Below are 24,831 nucleotides of genomic sequence, written 5' to 3'. Positions count from 1 at the left end.
CTACATAAAATGACTTTCTATGGGAGACCAAGAAATTTTATGCACAGTATATCATTTAGTTTATGACTATTAAAACCTAACTTTGATGCTAGTTGAATTTAAACAATGGAAAATTCAGGATGGAATAATGGAAATATTATGAAAAGTATAGATTGCTACTGACCATATTGCAGAGATTATTGGTTATAGACAGGCTCTACAAAAAGACTACTGTAGACAGAAGCTTTCAGCCAGAAAATCATCTTTGTTGTGGCCAAAAAATTGGATGTTTAGTAACCGTTTTGATTTGCCTGGTTGCAACTCAGCTTCTCCACTATATGGTGAGTATTAATCTATCCTTTTCATAACTTTGCTGCTAGTTGTCCATTATTTACTTGCTTGAAATTGCATAATATGAATCTTCATCAGAATAAGACATCGACAACTGTTTTCTGTGCACCAGTTGTAGATATATTGAACTAACATCTGAACTTAGTATCCTTGTGTCATCAGCAAAAATTACTCTTTTTTAACTGCATTTTAAAGATATAAGAAGTTGTGTCCAGTGCAGGTTTTTAAAAGTATTGTTGATGAATCTTTTGCTTGGAGTTTTGAATTTCGTGTGTAAATAAGATCAGTATCATATTTGTATCAAAATGACTTTGAAAAAATTGCTCCCCATGAAGCACATAAATGGCAATCATTTTTGACATTAACTTTTAATTTCTAGCAGAAACTACAAGGATCTGAACATGCCAAACAATCTATGAAGGAAAATGAGAAACTTCCTGTAAAAACATCAGATAAAAATGTTAATGCATGTGAAAATGAGAAACTTCCTGTAAAAACATCAGATAAAAATGTTAATGCATGTGATCCAAATTTTGACCCTGATGAATTAATCAATATGAAGAAGAGGTTAGTAATATATGAATGATAATTATCCTTTAATTTCAATTGCTTGACATTATTTTACCATTATGAGTGCATCTTGAATAAATAGTGTTACATATGAGTAAATGGGTTTGACTGTTATGTATTAATATATAGTAGCAACCATATGTATAACAATTTTACCTAATTTTCATTGAAAATAAAATAAAATAGTGAACAATTCTGTTTCATTCTCATGATACTAGGGTTGTAATAATATGTCAATTTGTTTCCTTCCCAGCTGTAAATAGTACTTATGCTTAGATTATGATGTACAGAAGGTTCTGGTTGATAATTATGAATTATTTAGGAATAAAGGAAACAACTCACAAAAACACAGACGCATTGTGTCATCAGCAGGTACACAAATGAAAGGTGCAGAGCTTTGCTAACTTTCAGAATGAACTTCCATTTTCAAGCTTGTAGGAAAAACATGCAAATCTCTACATTGTGCTCAGTCGATTGCCAGCTCTTTCTTGGCAGGGAGGGGTTGGGGGGGAGCATCTAACAGATTGTGGAGGGTGCAGGTAGAGGAAGCAGGTGGCAGATGGCTGGATATGTGATATCACAAACTAGAGTGTGAGATAGCAGCATACAACTAGCTGACACAAACTGGGAGGGGGTGCTGGGATGGGGTATGGTGTACACACACACACACACACACACACACACACACACACACACACACACACACACACTATTGGTTGGGGGGTGGGGCGACAGTAAGTTACCTTAGTTTTAGGCCAGGGAAGTTACAGGAGCAAATATGTGGTGTAAGGGTAATGTCCATCTGTGCAGCTCAGAGAAGCTGGTAGTGGTGGAGAGGATCCAGATGGCATGGGTTGTGGAACAACCATTGAAATCTTGCAAGTTGCGCTCTGCTGCATGTTGTGCCACTGGGTGGTTCACTTTGTTTTTGGCAACAGTTTGGTGGTGCCCATTCGTTCTAGTTGAGAGCTGGTTGGTTGTCATACCAATGCAAAACACTGTGCAGTGGTTGCAACAGAGCTGATATACAACAAGGTTGATTTCACAGGTGGCATGGCCACTGATGGGATAGGATAGGCCTGTAATGGAACTGGACTAGGTGATGCTGGATGGGTGGACTGTGCAGGTCTTGCACCTGGATCTTCATCAAGGGCATGATCCCTGTGGCAGGGGATTGGAGGTGGGAGTGGCATAGGGGTGCAGACTGGGTGGGTATTGGAAAACACCACACTAGGAGGGGATGGAAGTGTTCTGGGTAGGATGTCCCTCATTTCAGGGCATGATGATAGATAATCAAAGCCCTGAAAAAGGACATGGTTCAGTTGTTCTGGTTCTGGATGGTACTGGGTGACAAGGGAGGCACTTCTGTGTGGTTTTTTCTTGAGATAGATGTTAGGATCAGTTGTGTGTGGGGATATGGCAAGGAGATCTGTTTGTGCCAACTTCTTCATGGGCCACATAGAGGAAATATTCCTAGTTCCCCAAAACACCAAAACCTTGGCCTGGTTCAGGTTTATTGATGACATCCTTACGATCTGGACCCAAAGCCAGGACACCTTACCCTCATTCCTCTACAATCTCAACACCTTCTCTCCCGTCTACTTCACCTGGCCATCCTCCACCCATTGTGCCACTTCCCTAGATGTTGATCCTCTCCTCCCAGATGGCTGCATCGACAGCTTGGTCCACATCACAACCACCTACCACCATCAGTACGTAAACTTTGACAACTACCTGCCCTTTCTTACCAAAAACTCCCTCCCATACAGCCTAGCCACCTGTGGCATATGCATTTGCAGTGACAAGAATTCCCTCACCCAATATGCTGAAGACCTCACAAAGGCCTTTGCAGACAGGCAATACCCTCCACAATTAATACACAGATCTCCTGTGCCGTATCCATACACACACCTAATCCTCACATCCACTCCAAGAACCAGCCACAAAGAAGCACCCACCTTGTCACCCAGTACCACCCAGGACTGGAACGACTGAACCACATCTTTCATCAGAGCTTTAATTATCTATCATCAGCCCCAAGATACTTATGTCCCCTCTCAAAATGCTGTTCTGCCTCCCACCCAGCCTCCAAAACATCCTAGTCCATCCCTATGTCTCTCACAACCACAATCGCCTGCCACAGAGACCATGCCATTGAGGAAGAGCCAGATGCAAGACCTGCCAAAACTACCCACCAAGCACCACTTACTCCAGTCCTATCACAGGTTTATCCTACCCCATCAGAGGCCTTGCCACCTGTGAAAGCAGCCATGTTATATACCAGTTCTACTGCAACCACCATACAGTATTTTAAATTGGTATGACAATCAGCCAGCTGTAGAGTAGAACAAATGGCAACTGCCAAACTGTTACCAGAAACAAGGTAGACCATCCAGAGGCACAACATGCAGCAGGGCACAACATGTGAGATTTCAATGGCAGCTTCACAACCTGTGCCATTGGGATCCTCCTGACTACCATCAGCTTTGCTGAGCAGCAGAGATGCAGCATGTCCTTTGCTCCCATAACCTCACTGTCCCCCCCCCCCCCCCTCCCAATAGTGTATATGTGTGTGTGTGTGTGTGTGTGTGTGTGTGTGTGTGTGTGTGTGTGTGTGTGTGGACACCCCCACCCAATTCATGCCAACTAGTTATATGCTGCTATCTCATGCCATAGCCTGTGAAATCATGTGCCCAGCAGTTGACTGAGTACATTGTAGGGAGACAGGCATATGCATGTGAGTGAGTGTATATGTGTATTAGTGTGCATGTTTTTCCTGTAAGCTTGAAAAAGTAAGTTTATTCTGAAATCTAACAAAGCTCTGTGCCTTTTGTTTGTGTACCTATCGATGTCGCAGTGCTTCTGCCTTTGGTGAGTCATCTGCTTTATTCCTAAATAATATGCTTTGATTAATTTCTTCTTCATTCTTCCATTTACATTAAAATTAAAGCCAAACAATAGTCATTCACCAGCTGGGAAAACACACACACTTCTTTGTTCTTGGGTTTGCATTCAAATTAAAACTGAACAACAGTACCATATAAGACATAATAAACATTCATCAGTGGAGACAACACACCAACACAGATGCATAGCTGCGATGTGAATGAAGTTACTATGTGATCAGTAATCAGATACAAACTTTTACTAAACTGAAAGCATGATTCAGTAATGTGAATTGTCACTTCTCCAGATGTAAGGTTTCATGAACTCTTTATCAAACTGTTGGAGTACCCATTAATCCTAAGCACATATTCCTGGTATTGCATCTTATGTCCAAGGTGATGCAGCTCACATGTTATGCTTGTGTGCACTATTGATCATACACCTTCTTTAGTTTTGGAATGATTAATATACTCATGAAACATACAAGTTTGACCAAATGATCCATTAGTACCAGAATCATCAAATGTGAACAATACTGCAGAGTGGGAGAGGTGGAGAAATCAACTCTGGCAGAGCACATGCTATGTGAATGTGATCACGTAATAAAATTTTCCAACATCTGGTTCTCTCTGCTGCCATTCCCATATGTTCAGGGAAACCATTGAAATTCATAAAAATGAATATAGTTTTAACAAGGAAGAAGAAAAGCTCAAGGAATGGATCCTGAATTCCCATGGTGCTACAGATGAGTGTTGCAGGTAACAAAGGTAGAACCACAGCAGTATTGACAAGAGAAAGGCCCTCAGACATTGGCAAGACATGTAAATATAATCTCTGGCCATGGACTTCTTTGTGCCACCAGCAATGGAGGGTAACACTTAGAAGATGTCATCCACTCATGCTGGGAGAATGTCAGAAAAATCATTAAGCAAAAGTTGGCAGAAATTCCTGGGATGAAAGCCAAACACAATAAGTCTTACAATTTGACTCTCTCAGATCCAGGAATATGAACTCTTCATGAAAATTGTATAGGCTGTAATTGGTATGGAGTCAAAACAGCTTGTTGTTGTTGTTGTGGTCTTCAGTCCTGAGACTGGTTTGATGCAGCTCTCCATGCTACTCTATCCTGCGCAAGCTTCTTCATCTCCCAGTACCTACTGCAACCTACATCCATCTGAATCTGCTTAGTGTATTCATCTCTTGGTCTCCCTCTACGATTTTTACCCTCCATGCTGCCCTCCAATACTAAATTTGTGATCCCTTGATGCCTCAGAATGTGTCCTACCAACCAATCCCTTCTTCTGGTCAAGTTGTGCCACAAACTTCTCTTCTCCCCAATCCTATTCAATACATCCTCATTAGTTATGTGATCTACCCATGTAATCTTCAGCATTCTTCTGTAGCACCACATTTTGAAAGCTTCTATTCTCTTCTTGTCCAAACTATTTATCGTCCATGTTTCACTTCCATACATGGCTACACTCCATACAAACACTTTCAGAAATGACTTCCTGACACTTAAATCTATACTCGATGTTAACAAATTTCTCTTCTTCAGAAACACTTTCCTTGCCATTGCCAGTCTATATTTTATATCCTCTCTACTTTGACCATCATCAGTTATTTTGCTCGCCAAATGGCAAAACTCCTTTACTACTTTAAGTGTTTCATTTCCTAATCTAATTCCCTCAGCATCACCCGACTTAATTCGACTACATTCCATTATCCTCGTTTTGCGTTTGTTGATGTTCATCTTATGTCCTCCTTTCAAGACGCTATCCATTCCATTCAACTGCTCTTCCAAGTCCTTTGCTGTCTCTGACAGAATTACAATGTCATCGGTGAACCTTAAAGTTTTAATTTCTTCTCCATGGATTTTAATATCTACACCAAATTTTTCTTTTGTTTCCTTTACTGCTTGCTCAATATACAGATTGAATAACATTGGGGAGAGGCTACAACCCTGTCTTACTCCCTTCCCAACAACTGCTTCCCTTTCATGTCCCTTGACTCTTATAACTGCCATCTGGTTTCTGTACAAATTGTAAATAGCTTTTCGCTCCCTGTATTTTACACCTGCCACCTTTAGAATTTGAAAGAGAGCATTCCAGTCAACATTGTCAAAAGCTTTCTCTAAGTCTACAAATGATAGAAATGTAGGTTTGCCTTTTCTTAACTGTCTTTTCTAAGATAAGTCATAGGATCAGTTCTGCCTCGCGTGTTCCTGTATTTCTACGGAATCCAAACTGATCTTCCCCGAGGTCGGCTTCTACTAGTTTTTCCATTCGTCTGTACAGAATTCATGCTAGTATTTTGCAGCTGTGGCTTATTAAACTGATTGTACGGTAATTTTCACATCTGTCAACACCTGCTTTCTTTGGGATTGCAATTATTATATTCTTCTTGAAGTCTGAGGGTATTTCGCCTGTTTAATACATCTTGCTCACCAGATGGTAGAGTTTTGTCAGGACTGGCTCTCCCAAGGCCGTCAGTAGTTCCAATGGAATGTTGTCTACTCCGGGGATCTTATTTCGACTCACGTCTTTCAGTGCTCTGTCAAACTCTTCACGCAGTATCGTATCTCCCATTTCATCTTCATTTACATTCTCTTCCATTTCCATAATATTGTTCTCAAGTACATCACCCTTGTATATACCCTCTATATACTCCTTCCACCTTTCTGCTTTCTCTTCTTTGCTTAGAACTGGGTTTCCATCTGAGCTCTTGGTGTTCATACAAGTGGTTCTCTATCTCCAAAGGTCTCTTTAATTTTCCTGTAAGCAGTATCTATCTTACCCCTAGTGAGATAACCCTCTACATCCTTACATTTGTCCTCTAGCCATCCCTGCTTAGCCATTTTGCACTTCCAGTTGGTCTCATTTTTGAGACGTTTGTATTCCTTTTTGCCTGCTTCATTTACTGCATTTTTATATTTCCTCCTTTCATTAATTAAATTCAATATTTCTTCTGTTACCCAAGGATTTCTACTAGCCCTCATCTTTTTACCTACTTGATCCTCTCCTGCCTTCACTACTTCATCCCTCAGAGCTACCCATTCTTCTTCTACTGTATTTCTTTCCCCCATTCCTGTCAATTGTTCCCTTATGCTCTTCCTGAAACTCTGTACAACCTCTGGTTCTTTTAGTTTATCCAGGTCCCATCTCCTTAAGTTCCCACCTTTTTGCAGTTTCTTCAGTTTTAATCTACAGGTCATAACCAATAGATTGTAGTCAGAGTCCACATCTGCCTCTGGAAATGTCTTACAATTTAAAACCTGGTTCCTAAATCTCTGTCTTACCATCATATAATCTATCTGATACCTTTTAGTATCTCCAGGGTTCTTCCATGTATACAACCTTCTTTCATGATTCTTAAACCAAGTGCTAGCTATGATTAAGTTGTGCTCTGTGCAAAATTCTACCAGGCGGCTTCCTCTTTCATTTCTTAGCCCCAATCCACATTCATCTACTACGTTTCCTTCTCTCTCTTATCCTACTACCGAATTCCAGTCACCCATGACTATTAAATTTTCGTCACCCTTCACTATCTGAATAATTTCTTTTATTTCATCATACATTTCTTCAATTTCTTCATCATCTGCAGAGCTAGTTGGCATATAAACTTGTACTACTGCAGTAGGTGTGGGCTTCGTATCTATCTTGGCCACAATAATGCATTCACTATGCTGTTTGTAGTAGCTTACCCGCATTCCTATTTTCCTATTCATTATTAAACCTACTCCTGCATTACCCCTATTTGATTTTGTGTGTACAACCCTGTAGTCACCTGACCAGAAGTCTTGTTCCTCCTGCCACCAAACTTCACAAATTCCCACTACATCTAACTTTAACCTATCCATTTCCCTTTTTAAATTTTCTAACCTACCTGCCCGATTAAGTGATCTGACATTCCACACTCCGATCCATAGAATGCCAGTTTTCTTTCTCCTGATAACGACATTCTCTTGAGTAGTGTGGTGATCCAAATGGGGGACTATTTTACCTCCGGAATATTTTACCCAAGAGGATGCCATCATCATTTAATCATATAGTAAAGCTGCATGCCCTCGGGAAAAATTACGGCCGTAGTTTCCCCTTGCTTTCAGCCGTTCGCAGTACCAGCACAGCAAGGCCGTTTTGGTTATTGTTACAAGGCCAGATCAGTCAATCATCCAGACTGTTGCCCTTGCAACTACTGAAAAGGCTGCTGCCCCTCTTCAGGAACCACACGTTTGTCTGGCCTCTCAACAGATACCCCTCCGTTTTGGTTGCACCTACAGTACGACTATCTGTATCGCTGAGGCACGCAAGCCTCCCCACCAACGGCAAGGTCCATGGTTCATGGGGGGGAGGCAAAACAGCTTATCATGTCCATAATAATAATAAAAAAAGATTTTTCTTACATATTTGTGATAATGTTAAGCCTGTTACATTTTACCTTGGTTGCAGCTGTTTCAACTGCAACAGTATTTACACCACTATCTGACTTTTGGGTGATAAAGATGCATTGGAAACATTGGATGTAATTGGGAACGAATAGATAATGATGTGGTCAGTTTGCATACTTTTGGCCTCAACTTCATATCAAAAGCATCGAAGTGCTAACCTTGTCGGTTCTGACATATTTGACTCACAACACTGGATCATTTGCACCCACATGTGGACGTCCCTTACTGCTGAGTGATTCTCCAAGCTCTATATTAACATATCTCACAGAATGTTTTGACCAAAGCTTATTGCACCACCCACAGGATAACACCATCTTCACCGTAATGTGGGCAACATTCTCTGTTGGAGCATGATATAATCCTAAATTACACAATATAGATTATAATTCATGCTAGTTCTTGTCCTGTGATTGTCATAAGATGGTGTCCCTTGCAAACATCTTTCCCAAGTACATCCAAGTAACAAGTGAATTTGCTGAAGAACGTATTTAATATGTGGGAATGTTTGCAGCACTGGCTGGAGGAAAGTTTCAAAGTCTTATCTCTCAGAGTTGAGGGTCACAATTCAGTTTGCTCTGAGACTCGGGTGGCTTATGTTGTGTATCCTTAAATGTATCGAGTTTTTATGAATTAAAGTGTGTTGTGTACTCCATACCACTGTGTCATCTGTCATTCATTATCACTATTTACCAGAGTTCCACATTGGTGACCCCAAACTTTGAATAAACACTAAAATGGTGCAAATTCATGTCATGACCATGTAGCCATCACTCCTCTGTTGTGTTATGCTGACTGTGAATTTAGTCCACCATACATTGCCCACATGATGAAATGAGGACATGACACTTCTCACAGAGCAGCCTCATTGCAACTCACAGGGGAAATACAGTGCAATGCAACTGACAATCCTCTTATTGACTTTGTTACAGTATCTACCAATGTAACGTCTACTCTTGCATTCCATCAACAATTTCACAACCTGGACTACTGAGCTGTGCCAACCACATCTTGGCCATTAATGTATGCACTGGACACATGTCCACCCAATATGTGTGCCATCTCATCCACGGTATATGGTGGACCGTCTGTCCTCCAGTCCATGCACTGCCTGCGTACCAACCACCACCCACCCACAGTTCTTCCCATGCAGTGTGGCTATATTCCAACCACTTTACCAAACTAAGCATTCAACTGCTTTGTGGCTCACATTACAGACAACCTGCACCTGTGGTTCATATTTGTCGAAAGCATGTTCATCTCCAGTGCTGTCATCACAGATCACACAAAGTACGTCACTCTACTCAGCCACATTGGCACCCATGTTGACATTATGTTTTACACCATCCTTGCAGTGCATCTGTGGACAAGTATGAGACCACCAAAACAATGTTCTTATGATGCCTTTCCTAGACTCCTTAAGAGAAACTACACCAGGTACTTTACAATGAGAATTTACAGCATGGAAGCCCCTCTGAATTATGGCAGCATCTTCACAGCAAAATAGACCCAGGCATCATTCCCAATGAGGTGCTGTGGACAATATGTATGACAAAACTCCCATCTCAGGTGATGATGACTTTACAGCAACATTGGCACCCATGTTGACATTATGTTTTACACCATCCTTGCAGTGCATCTGTGAACAAGTATGAGACCACCAAAACAATGTTCTTATGATGCCTTTCCTAGACTCCTTAAGAGAAACTACACCAGGAACTTTACAATGAGAATTTACAGGATGGAAGCCCCTCTGAATTATGGCAGCATCTTCACAGCAAAATAGACCCAGGCATCATTCCCAATGAGGTGCTGTGGACAATATGTATCACAAAACTCCCATCCCAGGTGATGATGACTTTACACACCACTAGTAACCAGTCACCTGACACCTGCCTATCCCTGACCAACAGTATTATCTCCATTTCTCGACATAGGCATAATATCAACAAAGCTCCCATACAATTGTATGGATATGCATACTGCACTGCCACGCGCATGATCTCCTGCAGCAACTGACAGTCACTGAGTGCTTGCAGCCCTGCCCAATGCTGCTGTCACAGCAGCAAGCATCCCCTGTGTTTACAAAACAAACTCAGCAGCAGCTGTCACTCCCGGTGTTGGCAGCTGTGGATGCTCAGTCTCATTGCTGTTGTTACTATGTGTGTTTCGGTGACATCGCACACTGCTGTCATCGACCTATCATCACCCTGACCTGTGAATAATGAGAAAGCCATCTCGACACACACAAAGACGCCGCCTGCTCACTGGCCTCTGATGTCACTCTGGCCAACCATCTGTATGTCCTTGACTGCATCAGTGGGCTACATTTTCTGGTTGACACTGGACTGCAGTCCTGCATGGCACCTCACATGCCTGCCTTGCCTACGTATGAAGACTTCCATCTTTGCTTTGAAATGTAGCAGCCCATTAAGGCCTATTTAAAATGAACATTTCCCAGTCTAATTCAGGATCGCACATGTAGACAAAATATGTAACTCGTCTAGAAAAACTTATGACTGAGAAAATAACTGTTTAATCTATTTCAGTACAAAGTGTAGAAGCTCTGTAAATGAAGAGAATAATTCCTGTGAAGGGAGTCTCCAGTAATTAATAGAAAATATAAAAGTATTATTGTAATTCCTTATTTGAGAGTTTATTCTCAAATGAAATAACAGACATGTACTAATATTGTAGTGTACTTACTGTTCTGAGCAGACATATGTTTATATATGTATTTTCAGTTTTTATATGTAAATTTTAATTGTTAATTAATCAAAAAACGATTTCAAACAATGCCGAGGATTGTTCAGGATTGTTAGGAAATTATAAATAGTGACTGCCATGTTGGCATAGAGAGTCAGTCTGGTTTTAGTTTTTGAGCAGTGAGCATGTATCTGCTCCTTTTGTATTGTAAGTATTCTTTGCCTTTGTAATAATACTTTTATTTTGTTTTGAAGCTATAATAAAAATTAACAAAATCAATACAAGATTAAACTTAATCAACTCTCCAGTAGTTGTGTTACAGTGACCTTAATGTTTTCAGGACCACAAATGCAGCAGATAAAATGTAACTATAATCAACTCCATTATTACGAGTAGTTAGAGAAATGTTATAGCTTGATGGCTGCTAGTGGCTCTCCTATTGCTGTTAGGGACATCCAGACACAGACTGCTACATCCAGGGACCAGTCCTGGGTGCTGATTTGCTAAAGTCTTTCATCTTGTGCCATTACTGCGTGCAAACAAGCTCACTAAGATGCTTCTTGACTGCACTACTGACAGTGCATGCACTTGGCTGCCTCACAGCCCCAATGCTATGACACTGATGCTCCTTTGCCCCACACAACAGTACATACAACACTGTGTGGACTGCACTGACCTTTTACTGCAAATATGAACATGCAAGAGACACTCACTCACCTCCAACAGGACACTGCATCCCTACCCAGCTGCATCCAAACAGCACAGACAGAACCCACAGAGGCTCAATCCACCCTCGAGCAATTCCGTTCCTCATGTACCAACTATGCTTGCAAACTGCACGTGTCACCTGACACCTCAAGGCACCTGACACAGTCGGCCCTGCCTCACCATTTATCCAGGTCAGAACATTGCCTACTGATTATTTTGTGCCCTCTCCTTCGCCACCTGTTGTCATCTGCACAACACTTGTGCTACTGTCACTCGCCTCCCTCATGTCTCTGTGCCCATGTCAGATGATGCCTGTTGTGTCATGTATGTACCTGTGCAGTATGCTGCCTCCTACTTTGTACCTGTTGTGCAAATTTATACTAAAAAAAGTATATATAATATAATTAATTGGACAAATGGCTCTGAGCACTATGGGACTTACCATCTGAGGTCATCAGTCCCCTAGAACTTAGAACTACTTAAACCTAACTAACCTAAGGACATCACACACATCCATGCCCAAGGCAGGATTCGAACCTGCACCCGTAGCAGTCGCGTGGTTCCGGACTGAAGCGCCTAGAACCGCTCGGCCACCGTGGCTGGCTAATTGGACAAATTAATTTTTGTTTTGCACTTTTATCATTTTGATTCCTTATAGATGCAATGTATTTCACTTTTAACTTACATAGATTCCTATATTCACTTTGCTGTTGAGATTTACACAAGTTGGTTAAATGGTTCTCCTTCCACCATAATTAGTTCTCATTTTTGAGCATGTGTACAATATTGATTCTTAATCGGACTTCCTCTTCTGATGCAGGCAGCTACAGTGACATGACATTGGGATAATGTGCAGAAGAAAAGAAAACTTTTGTAGTTTTGCACAAAATTGAACTCTCAGACTTCATATTTTCATAAAATTATTATTCAGACAACATACTGTATCACAAGAAATACGTCTTCTTGCCACAAGAATTAAAGACAGAGCCCCTCTAATAATTGAAGAAAGTTTCCATGATTTTCCTCTCACCTTCCTGCATAGCAAAACATCACTTTGCCGACGCTTACAGTGGCAGCACTAGTATTTATTGTCATTGCTAATAACTTTTATTGTAGCATGTCAGGGCTTTTCCTTATATATACCTATACAATTGCCCCCACACTGTATGGTGACATGCAATGGTGGCGCACAGTGTTTTTTATACACCTGTACAGCTTAAATCAAAATTTTTGCCAAAAGGGGTACAATGACCTTTATTTGTTGGCGTATTTTTCTTTGTATTTTGGGTTGGAGATGTCAGCTTGTCTTGCTTACACATTATCTTACAGGAAATACACAACATACATACGGAATGGTAATTCACTAAGTATTTTACATGACAACACTGCGAAAGCTGGTGCTTGTCCTTTTGGCAACATTGCCAGTCTCTGTGTGCCTGTGTATGAAATATGTTTGTTGGCTGGGCAAGAGCTGTTAGCGCTCCACACATTATTGTGTATGGTCATTCATGCTTCCACTCCTGCTTTAGTGTCACTTTCACACTGACAAGGGAACCTCCCCATCGCACCCCCCTCAGATTTAGTTATAAGTTGACACAGTGGATAGGCCTAGAAAAACTGAACACAGATCAATCAGGAAAACAGGAAGAAGTTGTGTGGAGCTATGAAAAAATTAAGCAATATATACAAACTGAGTAGTCCATGCGCAACATAGGCAACATCAAGGAGAATGTGAGCTCAGGAATGCCGTGGTTAGCGTGAGCAGCTTCGGAACGAGAGGTCATAGGTTCAAGGCTCCCCTCGAGTGTAAAGTTTATTTTATTTATTTTCACAAAGTTATGATCTGTCCGTTCATTCATTGACGTATCTGTTCACTGTAATAAGTTTAGTGTCTGTGTTTTGCGACCGCACCGCAAAACCGTGCGATTAGTAGATGAAAGGATGTGCCTCTCCAATGGGAACCAAGAACATTTGATCACAAGGTCATAGGTCAACCAATTCCTCCACAGGAAAACATGTCAGATATATTCTATACGACACTGGTGACGGGATGTGCATCACATGACAGGAATATGTTGTCGACTCACCTAACTTGTACACTTGGCGAATGGGTAGAAAGATTCTTCTACCTTGCCCAATTTAGGTTTTCTTGTGGATGCAACAATCACTCCCAAAAAAGTGATGAAAACATAAGAGTTTGTCACATAAGCTGCAACAAATGAATTCAACAGTTTCACAGTCACACAGTTTTTCCTGTGCTCTGTCAAAACATATGTTTTTAATATTTTCAAATTTTTCCGTGTGTAGACCGTCAAATCCTGCATATGTCCAAGCAAATCTGAACATGTCCTGGAATTTTGGAGAGTGAAGTTGATTATGTGTGAGTGCCTGAACTCTGATAATTGTCAGAAAATAAAAAATTAAACTTTTCACTCGCGGGAAGACTTGAATCAATGACCTTTCATTCCGCAGCTGCTCACGCTAACCACGGGACCACGGCACTCCTGAGCGCATGCTATCCTTGATGTTGCCTATGTTGTGCATGGACTACTCAGTTTGTATATTTTGCTTATTGTTTTCATAGTCCACACAACTTCTTCCTGTTTTCTCGATTGATCTGTGTTCAGTTTTTCAAGGCCTATCCACTGTGCCAACTTATAGCTAAATCTGAGGAGGGTGTGATGGGGAGGTTCCCTTGTGAGTGCCATACTATCCATTGTAAATCTCTTCTTCTGTGCCGTGTCAATGCACTGGTCACTGCAGTGTAAAAAACTTATAACTAACATAAAAACTACTTGTGTTTCGTAGCTCATAGGCCATGCATATACTCGGTCATCACATTAATTCACAGACATTTCTCATATTTCATTCTTATTTGTTTATATATTTATTTGTATTCCTTTTATTCATTTACTGCAAAGGAAGTTACTTCGACATCTCCTGCGGTACCTTATCTTTTTGTTAGCTAACATGTCCTGTATGTTTCGTTGTAATGATTACTTTTAATTCTAGTTACAATGTATGTACCTTAGTATTGACACAACTTCGCATGTTGATATAAATGTAATATTATATTCTTTCATTCCCTGATAGTAAATGTAGTTGTTACGTGTTATTATTTATTTTGGAATTGGGCTTGATACTTGTGTAGCTTCACCTTTCTATTTGGTTGCACCATGAGTTAGCCTGTTGTGCTTGTGCAAGGTCAATGTCCCTTCCCTAGTACTGACATTAGCATGCATTGTTGAGCGCACACAGCTGAGTCGTACACTGCTCCAGTTTGCATTTCACATTGCATGAAGCTGTGTTTTTACACTTCCTTCTAGTCAAATGTTTGTCTTTGCTTAAAAATACACATAATAAAAATTTTTACTTATAAAACTATGACATTTACTTATATTTTATGAGTAAAAAAAAAAAAAAAAAAAAAAAAAAAAAAAAAAAAAAAAAAAAAAAAAAAGCTGCTGTGATACTGTGCCACTACTCGTGAGAAGCCTTTAAGTCTGTGAGGGTGGAGACCTTTGTCACTCCCCATTCTTTCATATATCAAACCTATAAGTTCCAGGTTAAGGTATTTTTGCAATAATATAGGGCCCTGAGTATGGCAATTGCCATTTTTTATTTAGCTTACTGACCTTTGTCGATTTGGGATGTGTTCTCAAGAGGATTCGTTGCCCTTTGAAAAAATGAGTAACTCATTTTAACTTTTTGTCATATATTCTCTTTTTGTATTCTGCTCTATCCCCTAGTGTAATTACTGTGTATTTGATTTTATCCTGTAAAGTTAACTCTTTAATAGGTAATTTTGGTGTGGGTGATTCCCATTCGTCAGTTTGCTTTCTGTTAAACATAAGTTCATTAGGAGCGAAACCTGTGGAAGTGTGGGGGAAATTGTTTGCTATTTGCATAAATGGAGTCATTCAATACATTGTGAATGCTTATTATGAGTGTATGTGCTTATAAATCTATTGAATTCTTTAAACACCCTCTCCATGGAACTTGCTTCTGGTTGGAAAAAACTTACCAAGATGTGTTTAATGCCCTGTGTGTTCATGAATTGTTTCCATTTTCTTCCCACAAAATAGGCTGTGTTGTCTGTTAATTTGACTTTGGGTTTCCTCACTCTTCATAAATAATCCTCTTCAATCCGCCTTATGATGCTACTAGCTGTAGTGATTTTGATAGCATAAAGTTTGATGTATTTTGTGAAAATATCATAAAGAGCTATTATGTATTTGACACCACCTTTTGCTCTAGGATATGGCCGTGCGATATCCAGAGAAACCATTTCCAGTGGAGCTTTGGTTAGTATGGAGTGTAGTTCTGTAATGCCATATTGGACGGTTTTGTTCTTCAGCAAATAACACACTTTTTCAATATTTGTGAAACATGTCATCGTAAATTAGGAAAGTAACGAAGTTTGGAAAGCTTGTCTTTACATTTTGTTACTCCATAGTGTCCCCATACTTTGTGTGTGTGTTTGATAAATTTGTTGATATATTCCTCTGGAATGCATTCACACCAATTGTTAGAACTTCCTTGCTTCCGGTGAAACAAAATGCCTTTATATAACTGATATCATTTACTTACTTTATGGTTTGTATTCTGGTTGAGATTTTGTATTACCTTTTTCCACCTATTGTCTTGGTGTTGTATCATTCCCATCTGTTTACAAAATTTTTTGTAGTCTGATTTTTGTGTATTACTTTACATTAATAATGTTTGGATTTCTGAATTGTGTTCAGGCAGTTCACTGAACTCGTCTAGTTCCTGCGGTAATCTGGATAGTGCATCTGCGATAATATTCTGACTGCCTTTTATGTATATTATTTCAAAATTGAATTCCTGCAGGTGCAAACACCACCTCACTAGTCTTCGTTGTAACAGTTTACATGTTAAGAGGAAAGATAATGATTGATGATTACAATAGATCTTAGTGTTTTTACCCCAAAGAAATACTAAACTTTCCGGTTCTGATATGGAATATGCTCTTATGCTCTTTCTGCCTCCGATAAAGTTCTGCTGACAAAGCTGATGACTTTGGGTACTGTTTTTCCTTCTTCTTTTTCTTGTATCTGAAACAAACATGCCCCCAGCCCCTCAAACATAAATGGTAATTTTACTGAGCAATTCCGGTCCTAAGACCCTGTCCAAAGCTGATATAAATATGCTTGTGCTAATGTTTAAGCCAAAGGGTAGAACTTGAAATTCATAACTCCTGCCATTGCAGACAAATGCTGTGTATTTTCTGCTCTCCTCTTGTAACTTTATTTGCTAATAGAATTTTTTAAGGTCAAGAGTGCTGAAATATTTGGTGTTATGAAATTTTAGCAATTGTTCATCAAAATTATCTGGTTTTGTTCTTACTGGTACTAGGATTTTGTTTATGCCTCTAGCATCTAAAACTAGTCATACTGATCCATCAGGTTTTCTAACTGATAGTATTGGGCTGCAGTATGATGAAAATGATGGCTGTATGATTCCTTATTCACACATTCTATTAATTTCCTGCTTAACTGCTTCACACTTTGCCCACGGTGTAGGGTAAGACATAACACAAAACTTTTCATGAGGATAGACATTAAGTTTATATTCATAATCTTTGATTACTCCTGGATTCTTATTAAAAACATTTGCATATTTAAAAAGTAAGTCAGAAAGCTCTTGTCATTGTGTAGCATCTAGAATGTTTGATTCATTCGGTTTTTGGTCTACTAATTCCTGGTTAACTTCAGTGCCAGTCTTATGTTTGTTATCACATTTGTTCAACAAATACATGGTGGGATATGAATACTGTCCAGTGCCATGGGCTTCTGGGTTTACTGTGTCATACCTCTCTGGTGTGTAATCAGGCTGACAGAAAATCTTTGGTCTTTCCCAAAGAAATGACACTTACCATTACCTATGTCTATTTGAGTTTTGTAGGTTCTAAATTTGTCCATACCTATCGAGCAGCTGACTATAAGTTTGTCTACTATTACAAAATTACACTGCACAGAAAATTGTTCAACATGCACGGTGATAAGAGCTTGGTGGTTTACTAACTTGGTTTTGCCACCGTTAGCAGTTTGTACTTTGCAATTTTGTACTGGCAGAACAGGAAATTTATTCTGTCTTTTTAATTCTGTGAAAAATGCTTCAGACATTAAATTAGTTATGGTTCCTGTATCAAGTATTAACTGTGTGTCTATACCAAAAATTTTCACCCTGGTTACTGCTTGCGCTTGTTCTTCTGGTGTATTTTTCTTTGGTCCTAGTTCATGTTAGTATAGATCATCATTTATGTCTCCTTGCTCATCGAATCATATGAAACATGTTTGAAAATCTGATTTTCCCCCATCGCTTATAATGTCTATAGTATGGGGCTCGACTACGACTGATTTGGGTTTTCCTGCGGTGTAGTCTGATCTACTTCGGTACACTGGACAGTTTCTGTCAGTTGTACTGTGTGATTGTTTCCCCAGTGTGTATCATTTCCAGTTCGTGACATGCTTTCTTGTGTGTTCATATGGCTGTTGTGGAATGTTGCCTTATTGCGATTCTGCTCGGCAAAAGTTGGATGCGGTATGGCGTGCGGCATGGTATTATTGTTTCCTCATGCCGGCCTTTGGTACAGCTGACTGTTTTTATTTACATGCGGTGAATAGTTGTTAGAGGAGGGATGGAAATTAGCTTGTGAATGGTAATCGTTCCTGTTATATGGAAAGTTTTGTTTAAATCTCTTGTTCCTGCCATTTTCATTCCATTATCCATTATCATGGTTAATGTATCCTTGCAGTTGCGCTTACCAGCCTTGCTGTATCTTCACATCTAGCCTTTTGTACTGACCATTCAAGTTATGTTGTTGTGGTGTTTGGCTGTCTGACACTCTATTTGTTATTACTTTCTCCTCATATATTAGATCGATTGACTCTAAAATGGAAAGAAGATGTTCTGTGTCACGTTCGGGTGTAGTAAATAATTTCTCATGAATGTGTGATGGCAAACAACTTTTTAAAATGTTTAAAACATCAACACAAGAAATAAGATTTGCCCAATAATATCTTTTATTGAGATACTTCTCAAAATACCCTCGCAAGCTACCATATTTGGTGTTAAAAGAGGCGGGGTTAAAAACCTCCTGTATGGCTTCTGATCAGTTTCTGTCAAGAAATGCCTGTTCAGATTGTAAATATGTGGCACAATGCTCAGCTACCTCAGTTGCCCACAAAAGTACATCACATTGCATGTACCCAACAACAAACCTGATCTTTTGTGCTTCCATCCAATTTCTAGGAAACACGTGTCGAAAAGCACTAACAAATACAACAGGATTCATCTTCTTACCTTCACTCGTAAACATTGGGAATTGACAGTGTCTTAATAGACCTTCCTCAGCAAATATAGTGGACAAGCTGTTTGCATTTTGTGCTGTGTTTACATAGCTGTCATAATTATTTACATTTCTTGTAGGTACTGGTTCTGGTGTCATGCCTTGTAAACTTACACTCTGCATTCTTGTCATTACTGCCAGCATTGTTTGTAGGGTTTGCAATGATCTGTGTGCATACATTACTTTGGTTTGCTGTGGCTGGCACTTTGTTTATGTATAGAACTTGTGTCTCTGTATCACTCACTTAAGTAGTTGCGTATCCTGTGCTCTGTAGCTTGCAAATTGGTGTTCACTTTGTCGATAATATCATTTTCCTTCTGCTGAATAACTTTTTCAACTACACCATTTCTTTATCAACATTCCTTCTCTACCTTTTCCGCTGCAATACTGGTTTTGTCCAAAGTACCTACTTCAGCTTTTGAAATTACATGAGATAAATTTTTAATTAACTTTGTCTCTTTCCTTTTTGGCACAGACTGATTCGATTTCAAGTGATGCTGCTTTTAAAGTGAGTTCATCAATAGCTATTGGTATATTTTTGTAATCCTTATGCAGTTTGTTCACTATGGTAGAGATGTTCTTTACTGTGGAAGTTAACTGTGTTTGTGTAGCTTCCAAGTTTGTGTGTGTGCCTTTAATCACTTTGATTTGTTGCTCTACTGTATCATTCTGCTCGTTAAGAGTGTCTAATTTCTGATTTATTTTCATAGTGTCATTGTTTATTTCTGAAATTACACTGCTGGCCACCGTAAATGCAACACCCTGAAGGAAGCATCCGAATCAAGTGAAATTTACACCATGGGTTTGCAGTGATTAGATATGCAACTGATTAGAATTTGAGCGCAGACGCACATCACGCGCGCCTGTGGCGCCACCTCATAATGCCATTTAAGGCTTGGCAATTTCGACGAGTGTACGTTCGGCACGTGTGTTTACCTTGTGGTTGTTTCACAAGACGATCAGTTATGCCTCGTAGACAACAGCGAACATCATTTGATCAAGTATCCGAGTTCGACAGAGGAAGGATAGTGGCTTACCGAGATTGTGGATTATCATACAGAGACATCGCTAGTCGTGTTGGACGAAACCAAACAACTGTAATGCGGATATGTGACCGTTGGATGCAGGAGGGTACGACGGACTGACGTGGTCGATCGCATTCACCTCGGTGCACCACTGCACGTGCTGATAGGCAAATTGTGCGCATGGCAGTGACGGATCGCTCAGTGACATCCCGAACCATAGCACAGCACATTGCATCTGTAACACATCATCCAGTGTCTGCGCGTACCATTCGACGCCGTTTACAGCAGAGTGGTCTGTCCGCAAGATGTCCATTGCTTCGTCTACCATTGATGCAGAACCACAGACGTCTCCGTCACCAATGGTGTGATGACAGACGGATGTGGACGGCAGAATGGAATGACGTTGTCTTTACTGACGAGGTACGCTTCTGACTGCAGCACCACAATGGTCGGATTCGAGTGTGGAGACACCGTGGAGAGAGGATGCTAGACAGCTGCATTATGCACCGCCACACTGGTCTTGCACCGGATATTATGGTATGGGGCGGTATTGGATATTACTCTCGCATGCCTCTAGTACGCATTGCCGGTACGTTAAATAGCCGGCGCTACATATCCGAGGTGCTGGAGCCAGTTGTCCTTCCTTACCTTCAGGGCTCGGCCACAGCCATATTTCAACAGGATAATGCGCGACCACACATGGCACGCATTGTCCAAAGGTTCTTCGTCAATAACCAGATTGAATTGCTTCCCTGGCCGGCTCGCTCTCCGGATCTTTCGCCGATAGAAAACATGTGGTCCATGGTTGCTCAACGAGTGACCCAGATTACATCCCCAGCTGCCACACCAGATGATCTTTGGCAACGTGTGGAAGCTGCTTGGGCTGCTGTACCCCAGGAACACATCCAGTGTCTCTTTGACTCAATGCCGAAACGTGTGGCAGCGGTGATCTCCAACAATGGCGGCTACTCTGGCTACTGATTCTGGCAGGAACCACATGTCACAGACGTCTGTAAACGTAATCATTTGTTACTTGGTCAACATGTCATCTACAAAATAAATCTTGTTGTGCTACCTTTTGTCTTTCTTGGTGTTGCATTTACGGTGGCCAGCAGTGTATATCTTGCTTTAGCTGTTTTTCCATGTCTCTAAATTTTACATTCATTCCCTTGTGGAAATTCTTTATCAAATCACTGATCTGTTGTGTGACTACATCCTGAAAATCTTTTAAAACTTGTTTTTCCTCTTGTTTTATGTTGTTTATGTCTTGTGTGACTATGGTAAGGTTTTGTGCCAGAATGTCAAATTTTGTATTTATGTCTGTTCGGAAATTGTTGTTTGTATTTTTTATTTCAGTGCTCAATTTTTCAAGTTTTTGAAGTACCATGGCTAATGCGCTATTTTGGTTGCTATCTAATGTGCTTTGGTTGTTAACAACTGTACTTTGTAAGTCAGCATTTGGATTTTGTGTGATGGGTGATGGTAAAGTGTCATCAAAAAACATGTTATGTGTTCTTTCTATGTTGTCCAGTGTAAGCAGAATGTTGCTTGCTGAGATATGTAATGTAGTTTCAGCTGTTGTCATCAATATATCATCAAAGTTAGAGCTCTGTGAAAGCTCACTAGCACTTTTCACTTTGGTTATGTTCATCTCCAAGCTATTTATATGGCTAAGCGAGGAAGACATGGCACTGGTGTTTCAATTGTTCTGTCTTGCAATTGTACGCCATCTTGGCTCATTTCATTTTTGCCATTGTCAATAATAATGGAAACTGATTTTTGTGCCCTTCTGATTGAATGTTAAAATTAAAAATTTTGGAAAACAGAATACTGAAATATATTATTTTTGTAAATTTAAACGTGTGATTTACGTGTTGTCAAGCTTTAATTGGCTACTTTTATGACACACAAAATATTATGACACAAAAACTTCGAACTTTTCTCTCACTAGTCATTAAGTAAAATTTCTGAAAAATTCACTACAATACGTTTAGGAAGGGAAATCATGGTAAAGGATGTCCAATTACTGTGCAGGAGATGCTACCAAACATAGCTAAGCAAGCGGTTGGGTAGCCGTCCTACCTCTGCTGCGATGAAACAAACAGCGTATTTCCAAAATTTTCCATAAATTCTGGTTTCGCTTTTGATTCCCTTCTGAATTGGTTACTTTATCCACAATAATTTCTGGTTCTGGTTATTTTGCTCCTAGTCACAATGTTGCACATGAAAATTTGAAAATAATTAGTACATGCAAAAAAATTTCATACAATGTCATAAATAATTTTGAATAATTTCCACAACTGGTTTGATGGCTTTCTCAATGTCATGTCACCAGGTCACCAGTTGTGTAAATTTATACTAAAAAAGTATATATAATATAAATAATTGGATAAATTAATTTTATTCACAGTTTTATCATTTTGATCCCTTATAGATTTTTAAGCGAATGCAATGTCTTTCACTTTTAACTTACATCGATTCCTGTATTCACTTTGCTGTTGACATTTACACAAGTTGCTTAAATGGTTCTCCTCCCACCATAATAAGTTCTCATTTGGGACCGTGTTCAGAATATTGATTCTTAATTGGACGTCCTCGTCTGATGCAGGCAGTTATAGTGACATAACATTGGGATAATGCGCACAAGAAAAGAAAACTTTCGTGGTTTTGCACAAAAACGAATTCTCAGATTTCATATTTTCATAAAATTATTACTCAGACAATACTGTATGATAAGAAATACATCTTCTTGCCACAAGAACTAAAGGCGGAGTCTCTCTCATAATTGTCAAAAAAATTGAAAAAAGTTTTCACCATTTGTCTTTCGCCTTCCAGCATAGCAAAATATCTCTTTGCCAATGCTTACAGTGGCCGCACTAGCGTTTATTGTCATTGGTAACAACTTTTATTGTAGCGTGTTAGTGCTTTTCCTTTATGTACCTGTACACTGTGACTGCACAGAAGAGCCTCATCAGTGCTGCACCTGCACTTATGCAGTATGCCATTGCACGTGCTGAGCCAGTGCCTGCACCCTGTGCTGCCTGCTGTACCATGGCCTAATCTCCGCAGCTCATTGACCACACAGTACATGTGCACACACCAACCTGACCTGTGTAGCCTGGCTCCATTCTGCAGCTGCCATTTGACAGCACCACTTCCTGGGCTGAGCCAGAGCCTGCACGTGGCACTGCCTGCTGCGCTGTGTCTGAACCTCCACAGTTCACTGACCGCACAGCACATGCGCAGACTACCACCTTGCTCAGGCAACCCAGCTCCAGCCGGTAGTTGATGCCCAGTGTCATTTCTGCCGCTTGGAACACCAACCGCCACATGGCCCCCAGTGGCAAACTCTCAACCAGTGGTTCCACCCTGCATGATCTTTTTGTCTTGTCAACCATTAAGAACAGCATGGTGCACCACATTAACGTCAGCCTGTCGGTTAGTCAGCACCCCACACAAGCCCCTACTGCCTCCACATGGCAAAGGCAGCAGTGGATGAGTTGTTACAAACTGGCATTGTTTGCCCATCAGATAGCAGCTGGACTTCACCTATCAGCCTCATCCCTAAGGAGGGCAGCTCGGCCAGACTTTGTGGGGACACTCATGCCTTACATGCTCGCACAGTCATGGACAATTACCCAGTCTCTAATATTCAAGACTTCACTATCTTGCCAGTGCTAAAGCGTTCATTCTAATTGATTGCAAGAAGGCATATCTGCAGATACTGATGACAGTCACAAGAATGCCATAACCACAACTTTTGGATTGTTTGAGTTACTTTTTATGACTTGCTGACTAAAACACACTGGACAAACCTGGCAGCACTTTTTAGGCAGCCTGCTTTTAAAATTTTGTTTTTGTTATGCATATCTGGATGATATCCTCATTTCTTTTTCCCAGACCTGGTCTCACACTCCACACATCACTTTTGAAGTGTAGTGACCAACACTAAAAAATGTCAACTCCATCAGGTCACCTTCTTGTGCCACATCATTAATGCTTCTGGCATCTGTCCAACTCCAGAGTGCACTGAGCTGATCCATAACCTGCCACCACCATCCAACTACCATGAAATGTGCCATTTCCTTGGGACAGTCAATTTGCTTCACCTTCTCTTGCCCCATGCTGCTGCCCAGCACAAATCCTTAAGCAGCTGGTCTCAGGAAGCTCACATGGTTCACAGACATGTAACATGCTTTCCAAATGATCACCGGTGATCTGCTTCAGTCAGCCACCTTAGCTCACCCTATTCCAGAAGCTCCCCTGTCCATCACCTCTGACACTAGTGATTTACAATAAGAGCTGTCTTTCAGCAAGAGGTCAATGGCTCCAATCAACCCTTGAACTTCTTCTCCTGTAAGCTGACTGAGGCGCAGCACATGTGGTTGGCTTATGACCAGGACCTACTGGCTGTTTATGAACCTCTGCGGTATTTCAGAGAAGATATTGAAGGAGGCCCCCTTGCCATTTACATGGACCACTGGCCCCTAACTGACACCACCCAGAGCCCACCCTAGGATGAGTGCACCCACCATTTGAAAGAGGCAGACAATGTAGTCACTGACTGTCATGCTTCGGTGCCATCTCAGCCATGATCGAATTTGACAAGCTTGCACTGGCTCAGCAGGATGACCCTCAGCTACAACACCTCTTAAATGATGCCACCTCCACCCTCACCACTGCGCCAAAGTTCATCCCTGGTTCAATCCTCCCTGTCGCCTGTGACACAATCCAGGGATGCACACACTCGCTCTTCCCACAACAGTTCTGCAGAATTATTTGTGATTGCC

Source organism: Schistocerca piceifrons, chromosome 3 (assembly GCF_021461385.2).
Source record: "Schistocerca piceifrons isolate TAMUIC-IGC-003096 chromosome 3, iqSchPice1.1, whole genome shotgun sequence".
NCBI lineage: Eukaryota > Metazoa > Arthropoda > Insecta > Orthoptera > Acrididae > Schistocerca > Schistocerca piceifrons.
The sequence above is the reverse complement of the archived record's forward strand: the minus strand, read 5'-3'. Positions refer to the sequence as shown.